This window comes from Syngnathus scovelli, unplaced genomic scaffold (assembly GCF_024217435.2).
Source record: "Syngnathus scovelli strain Florida unplaced genomic scaffold, RoL_Ssco_1.2 HiC_scaffold_27, whole genome shotgun sequence".
NCBI lineage: Eukaryota > Metazoa > Chordata > Actinopteri > Syngnathiformes > Syngnathidae > Syngnathus > Syngnathus scovelli.
In genome coordinates this window covers 914,819-921,233 of record NW_026061362.1, presented here as the reverse complement: position 1 = coordinate 921,233, position 6,415 = coordinate 914,819, and the positions used below count along the sequence as shown (strand labels likewise).

General features: G+C 44.9%; 1 long non-coding RNA gene, 1 other non-coding gene and 1 pseudogene across 2 annotated transcripts; 1 reads left to right on the top strand and 2 right to left on the bottom strand.

The window, feature by feature from the left end:
* On the top strand, positions 1-1,940 carry LOC137839936 (uncharacterized). The gene is made up of 2 exons (XR_011086337.1): positions 1-460; positions 596-1,940. It is a non-coding gene; the product is annotated as an uncharacterized lncRNA (long non-coding RNA).
* A 2,667-nt stretch (positions 1,941-4,607) lies between these two features.
* LOC125993239 (U5 spliceosomal RNA) lies at positions 4,608-4,751 on the bottom strand (annotated as a pseudogene).
* Positions 4,752-6,040: 1,289 nt separating this feature from the next.
* LOC125993225 (U1 spliceosomal RNA) lies at positions 6,041-6,204 on the bottom strand. Its single transcript, XR_007490068.1, has one exon. It is a non-coding gene; the product is annotated as a U1 spliceosomal RNA (small nuclear RNA).
* Between the last annotated feature and the right edge of the window lie 211 nt (positions 6,205-6,415).

Below are 6,415 nucleotides of genomic sequence, written 5' to 3'. Positions count from 1 at the left end.
CCTGACAACGTTTCGGCTATCTAAAGCCTTCATCAGGTCTGGCACACCTGACATCAGGTATTATATGAAAAACTATTTTTGTTTTGTAAGGTGCAACAATGTGTCTTGCTTGCAGTCCAAATTCGCACTAAAGGCCCTTTGCCTTGCGGATTCCTTTTATACCCTCAGCTCGGTTGAAGTTTTAAATCTTTTTTGTTTTTCGAAATTTCGTTTTAGAAATGTAACGTGTTTTAGCTTATATTTTCATTTTTCAATTAATTTTCATAATTAAACTAGCCTTCATATTAGGTTTGAACAAAATAATTATAATTTGGTCAACTTGGAATTGGTATTATAGAAATGTAAACATACTAATTTTGTTTTTTAATGTTTTTTAATTGTTTTTTTTTCATGTTTTTTGATGTTTTTTGTTTTTCAAATAGACGTGGTCTAGGATCTCGGATTGCGGTCCAAACTACAGGTAAGTAGTACATAGGTAGGTGGATTATATATTGGGTTTTTGCAAATTTGTAATTATATTATTGAGAACATTTGGTGACTTTTGTTTATATTTTTGTTTTATTCCGTTTTGTCAATTTTTTTCTGCTTTTTTCAGGTGGGCGTGGTCCGGGGACCAGACGCGTGGTTCCAATTGGAGGTAAGTATCCAGGTAGGTATTAGATGTAAGTGGGTCTGAATAAAGTAAAACCAATTTGTCCTAATTATGTTAATTGTCCTACTTGTTGGAAGTTCTGTTCCTGGTGGGACGTAAAAAGGGACTGGGATTGGGGTAAGGGTTGGGGTTAGGGTTGGGGTTGGGGTTAGGGTTAGGTTTAGGTTTAGGGTTGGGGGTAGGGTCAGGATTGCAGTAGGAGCCCCCCTTCCTGTTGGAAGCAGGGGCAAAAGCACGGTCCATCCGTCCGGCACACCTCCCAGCGTCCAGCCCAGGGTTCTGATTGCAGTAGGAGCCCCCCTTCCTGTTGGAAGCAGGGGCAAAAGCACGGTCCATCCGTCCGGAACACCTCCCAGCGTCCAGCCCAGGGTTCTGACGAGCAAAGCGGCGGCGTCGGCCATAGTGGACCGTGGTCCAACCTTGCTACATGGCTGGAATTCGCCTTTGTTATATATGTAATAAACTTGTTTTTATCAAACAAAATTGTTTTTAATATGGTTGTTTTTAATGAAGTAGTTTTTAATAAAATTTCTTTTGTTAGATTTTGTTTGGCCAATATATAATGTATGCGTGCCTTGACAACGTTTCGGCCGCTAGGGCCTTCCTCAGGTCTGGCACACAAACAAACAAAAAATAAAATTGATGCTGAAATCTACTGTTTGTAATTGCTGCTGAGTTGTTTTCTCTTTGTTCTCTCTCCACGCACTGAGCGTCTTTTGCGCTGCGCATCCTTTTATAGTCTCTGTTTGGTTAGAGTTTCTAATTTCAAATTTTAGTTTTTGTTTCTGACTTTTTCTTTTTTGGAAATAAAATTGGTTTTAGCCTCAATGAATGTGTTCCAATTACGATTTGATATTGTGAATTATGATTTTGAATATTTCATTGTTTTGTTTTTTGTTTTGTTTTTTATTTTTGTTTTTTAATTTTTTGTTTCTCATTTTTCTTACTACAGGTATATGGATTATTCAGGTAAGTATTTACGTATATATTTTTTTGATTTTTGTCTTTTCTAATTTTTTAGGTGGGCGTGGTCCGGGGACCAGAGGCGTGGTACCAATTTGAGGTAAGTATCCAAGGTAGGTATCTAAGGTAGGTAAGTGAGTCCGAATTGATTTTAATAAATTTGTCCTAATTGTGTTAATTTAGCCTGCTTTGAACACTCTGGACTCTGAAACCAGTGATCCCAGCTCAAGTCTCGGTTGGACCTCAAACCTTTGGTCACATACGGTCATATGCAAAAGTTTCATTCGTATGTAAAATAAATTTCAAGATTTTCCTTTATAAATCATTGGCTGTTCAGATCAGCAATATCAGTTAAACATATCATATAGCGGACAGAGACAAAGATAATTGAAAAGTGAAATGAAGTTCATGGGAGTTACAGATTTGTCAAGAAGAATGGTCCAATATACCTTCAACCAGAATCCACACTCTCATTGGAAGCTTTAGGAAGTATCTCGAGCAGTGGTTCTTAACCTTGTTGGCGGTACCAAACCCCACCAGTTTCATATCAAAGTCAAAGTCAAAGTCAGCTTTATTGTCAATTTCTCCACATGCCAAAGACACACAAAGAAACCAAAATTTCGTTCCCCCCTATCCCACGGTGACAAGACATGGCCCACAACAGACAAACAAGTGAACAAGTATAACAAAAGCGTGCTGAATAAATAATGAATAAATGACAACAAATAAATAAATAAATAAGAGGAGCAAAAAAAAAAAAAGGAGCAAGTGCGCGTACAGCAGACATTCCAGAAAATAGCGCAACAGTGCCGCGAGTTCAGGGCCCTAACAGCCTGGAGAAAGAAGCTGTTGGCGAGTCTGGTGGTGCGGGAGCGCAGGCAGAACGTCAAACAAAGAGTGAGCCGGGTGACTCACATCTCTCGCAATCGAGGTTGCCTTGCGGGTGAGATGGGAGGTGTAAATGTCCTTCAGGGAGGGGAGCGAAGCACCAATAATCTTACCAGCCGTATTCACTATGCGCTGCAGGGCCTTCAAGTTCTGTTCAGTGCAGTTACCACCCCAGACAGCGATGAAACTGGTGAGGACGCTCTCAATGGTGCCACGGTAGAATGTAGACACGACTGCCTGAGGAGCACATGCACGCCTGAGCTTCCGCAGGAAGTACAGGCGGCGCTGAGCTTTCTTTTCCAGTGACGAGGTGTTTGCGGACCAGGAGAGGTCCTCACTGATGTGCACCCCCAGGAATTTGGTGCAGCTCACCCTCTCCACCACAGCACCGTCGATGATCAGCGGCAGGTGTGTTGTGTGACCCTTCCGGAAGTCAACAATGATTTACTTGGTCTTATTGACGTTCAGCAGGAGGTTGTTGTCCCTGCACCACGTGGTCAGAAGGTCAACTTCCGACCTGTACCGAGTCTCGTCGCCCTTCGTGATGAGACCCACCAGAGTCGTGTCGTCAGCAAACTTCACTATGCGGTTGTCGCTGTAGGTCGCAGTGCAGTCATGCGTCAGCAGGGTGAAGAGCAATGGACTGAGCACGCAGCCCTGGGGGGCCCCCGTGCTCAGCGTGATGCTGGCGGAGATTTTGTCGCCAACACGCACCACCTGAGGCCTCTGACAGAGGAAGTCCAGTAGCAGTTGCAGAGGGAGGTACTGAGGCCCAGCTCGTCGAGTTTGCAGATGAGTCGCTGCGGCACAATGGTGTTGAAGGCAGAGCTGAAGTCCACAAACAGCAACCTCACATATGAGTCCTTTCTCTCCAGGTGGGTGAGGGCCGAGTGGAGAGCAGAGCAGATGGCATCCTCAGAGGACCGCTTGGCACGGTACGCAAACTGGAAAGGGTCAATGGTGGGGGGAAGAACGGACTTGATGTGCTCCATGACAAGCCGCTCAAAGCACTTCATGATGATGGGCGTCAGTGCCACGGGGCGGTAGTCATTGAAGCAGGACGGTGCAGGTTTCTTCGGCACAGGAACGATGGTGGCAGCCTTGAAACACGAAGGGACGATTGGCTGCTGCAGGGAAACGTGAAAGATGTCCGTGAAGACACCCGACAGCTCCCCAGCGCAGTCCTTCAGCGCTCGACCCGGGATGTTGTCAGGGCCCGCCGCCTTACGGGTATCAATAGCGGCAAGCGCCCTCCTCACACTGTCGGCAGAGAGGCGCAGAGGCTGCTTGTGTGGGGGGGGAGTGGTCTTCAGCGGGCAAGTGCTGTTCTGGGCGTCGAAGCGAGCAAAGAAGCGGTTCAGATCGTTCAGCAGACGGACGTCGCCCTCACAGCTCCTCGGCGCGGGCTTGTAGTCCGTGACGGTCTGAATGCCCCGCCAAAGGCTACGTGCGTCCTTGCTGTCCTTGAAGTGGGTGGAGACCTTGCACGAGAACGCCTTCTTCGCTTCTTTGATGCCTCGGGACAGGTCGGCCCTCGCTGTCCTCAAGCCAGCCTCGTCCCCCGCTCTGAAAGCCTTGTCCCTGGCCCTCAACAGTCTGAGGACAGCCCCCGTCAGCCACGGCTTCCAGTTCGCGCGAGTGACAACGGATTTCGAGCAAGTCACATCATCGATGCACTTCGTGATGTAAGAGGTAACAGAGTCAGTATACTCCTCTATGTCCGTCCAATCGTTGTAGGTGGCTGCCTGCTTAAACAAGTCCCAGTCAGTGGTGTCGAAGCAGTCACGAAGTGCATTGGAGGCACCCTCAGGCCACACCCGAACCCGCCTCCGAACCGGCCTGGATGCCTTTACCAATTGTCTGTATGCGGGCAAAAGCAAAACGGTGAGATGGTCAGAAAGCCCCAGATGGGGGAGGGGGGTGGCTTTGAAAGCTCCCTTTTGCGCCGAGTAGACTAGGTCCAGGAAGCTGTCTCCATAATTCTCGGCATAATTTCTCTGTTTATGTGAACATGTTCACATATGTGCCGGTATGAATTATGCGAACGTATGATTGTTGCACGGAGTATGATATAGGCGGCTATCCGTTGCAAAAAGAGAAAGAACGCTCTGCTTTCACAGAGCATCAACAAATTGAGATATACTCTTATTGTTCCTCTCCACGGAAATGATATACTCTTATTGTTCCTCTCCACAGAAATCTTTAGTAAAAGGCGAAAGATTTATTCGATCTGAAGAGGAACGAGTATCTGAAAATCTGAGTCAAAACGGGCCATCCCACTGCTGGTCTCACTAAATTCACAGGCGGTCTCACACTCAAATTGCAGCAACATACAAACAATAGAAGTTGATGGATTTACTATACTTACAAGGACTCAAGCAAAATAGAATGTTTAAACGAGTATTTTGTGTTCATTAATGTCTCACTTACTTTAAACATTGTTGGCGCACAGGATTGTAGGTATCTGATCGAACACTGACGGCGCTCGTTCTTTCAATTATATTGGGCGTCTATTTTGATTATTGAAGGTAAAAACAGTTGTATGTCTTGGTACGTGTACTTTTGGTCTGAGAGAACGGGAAATGATCCCATCCCTGTGTTTTATTTGAAAATTTGTAATTTCATAACTTTATTCAACACAAATCAGGAAACAAAATACGATCGTAATTTCTCAAATGGTTTTTCAAACTTCAGAAATGCTCTATGTCTCGCTTGTGTCGCAAATAATTGAGGCTTTTGACGTTGCTGGCATGGTTTGGAGTGTAATTCACCTCCACTGCGTTGGTGGCGTTTGATATTTGACATTTGAAAATATTTCTGTCATTTTACTTTAGAAAGTAAAAGTTGTTCTCTAGAAATCCATACTTGTGATGTATGAGGAAAAACAATCCGGCGAATTCTTAAAAAGACAGACCTACAGCCGACAAAAAGGTTTTGACACGTTCATATCATATGACGAGTCAGGAACGTGGTAATTACATATTATTTTGCATTTACTAATTTGGTGAATACAGTTTAGCGAGCAAATGCACAGTGTTAGAGATTCGCTCACTCCAACTTATTTTGCAAGAACCACACGGGAGACGAGTAAGTCCTTTTAGACACCTGCAGGTGGAGAGTCCATTTGTCGCTGTGCGTACAGCGATGTTCGAATGGAGGTCTGACTCACGGCTCCTGCAAGAGCATTTTTATTAAGAGAAACAGGGTGGGGGTAAGAGTGGACTGAATAGAGAAAGCCCTTGACCACTAGTCAAAACATAGCAAAGGGTGTTTTACGACTTTGTGTAGGATGGGACAAGCTAGGTTATTTATCACAGGTTGCATTCCAACATAAGCATAAAGCTATTCTAGCTACGTTATTTATTACAGGCTGCATTCCAACATAATCATACGATAAGGATAATCTGGAAAACCCTGACACACAGTTCCAGAGTACAGTTAATTACATAATCAAAAGCGTTCAGTGTGTCACAGCATCGCAGACTTCAACTCCATGTGCGTACTACTGCGCTTAATTTTTGTTTTCATCAGAAAGACCAGAGGAGAGCGCGAACACAGTCCCCCACTACCAGAAATAATGCAGTTGAGATTCCCACAGTAGGGGAATTTGCAGAGGTCAGCACAACCAGAGTGTAATGGCTGAGCCTCACTTTGGGTGAACCACCTTCTTGATCATGGTGTCTCCCCTTCCAGGTAGGTATGAACTGTACAAGTTGCCGGGCCGACGTCTTTACCGCACACGCCATCTTCAGTCACGGGCTTAATTGCTAAAAACGTGTGGCACACATACACACTCAGTGGATGAAACAGGATTCGTAGAACTGTTTAAAAAGTACCTTTGGTCATTACAAAACCAAAGCATTATAAATTAAGTAAAACATAGATTAAGAGACACTATCACCATGCTTTGCT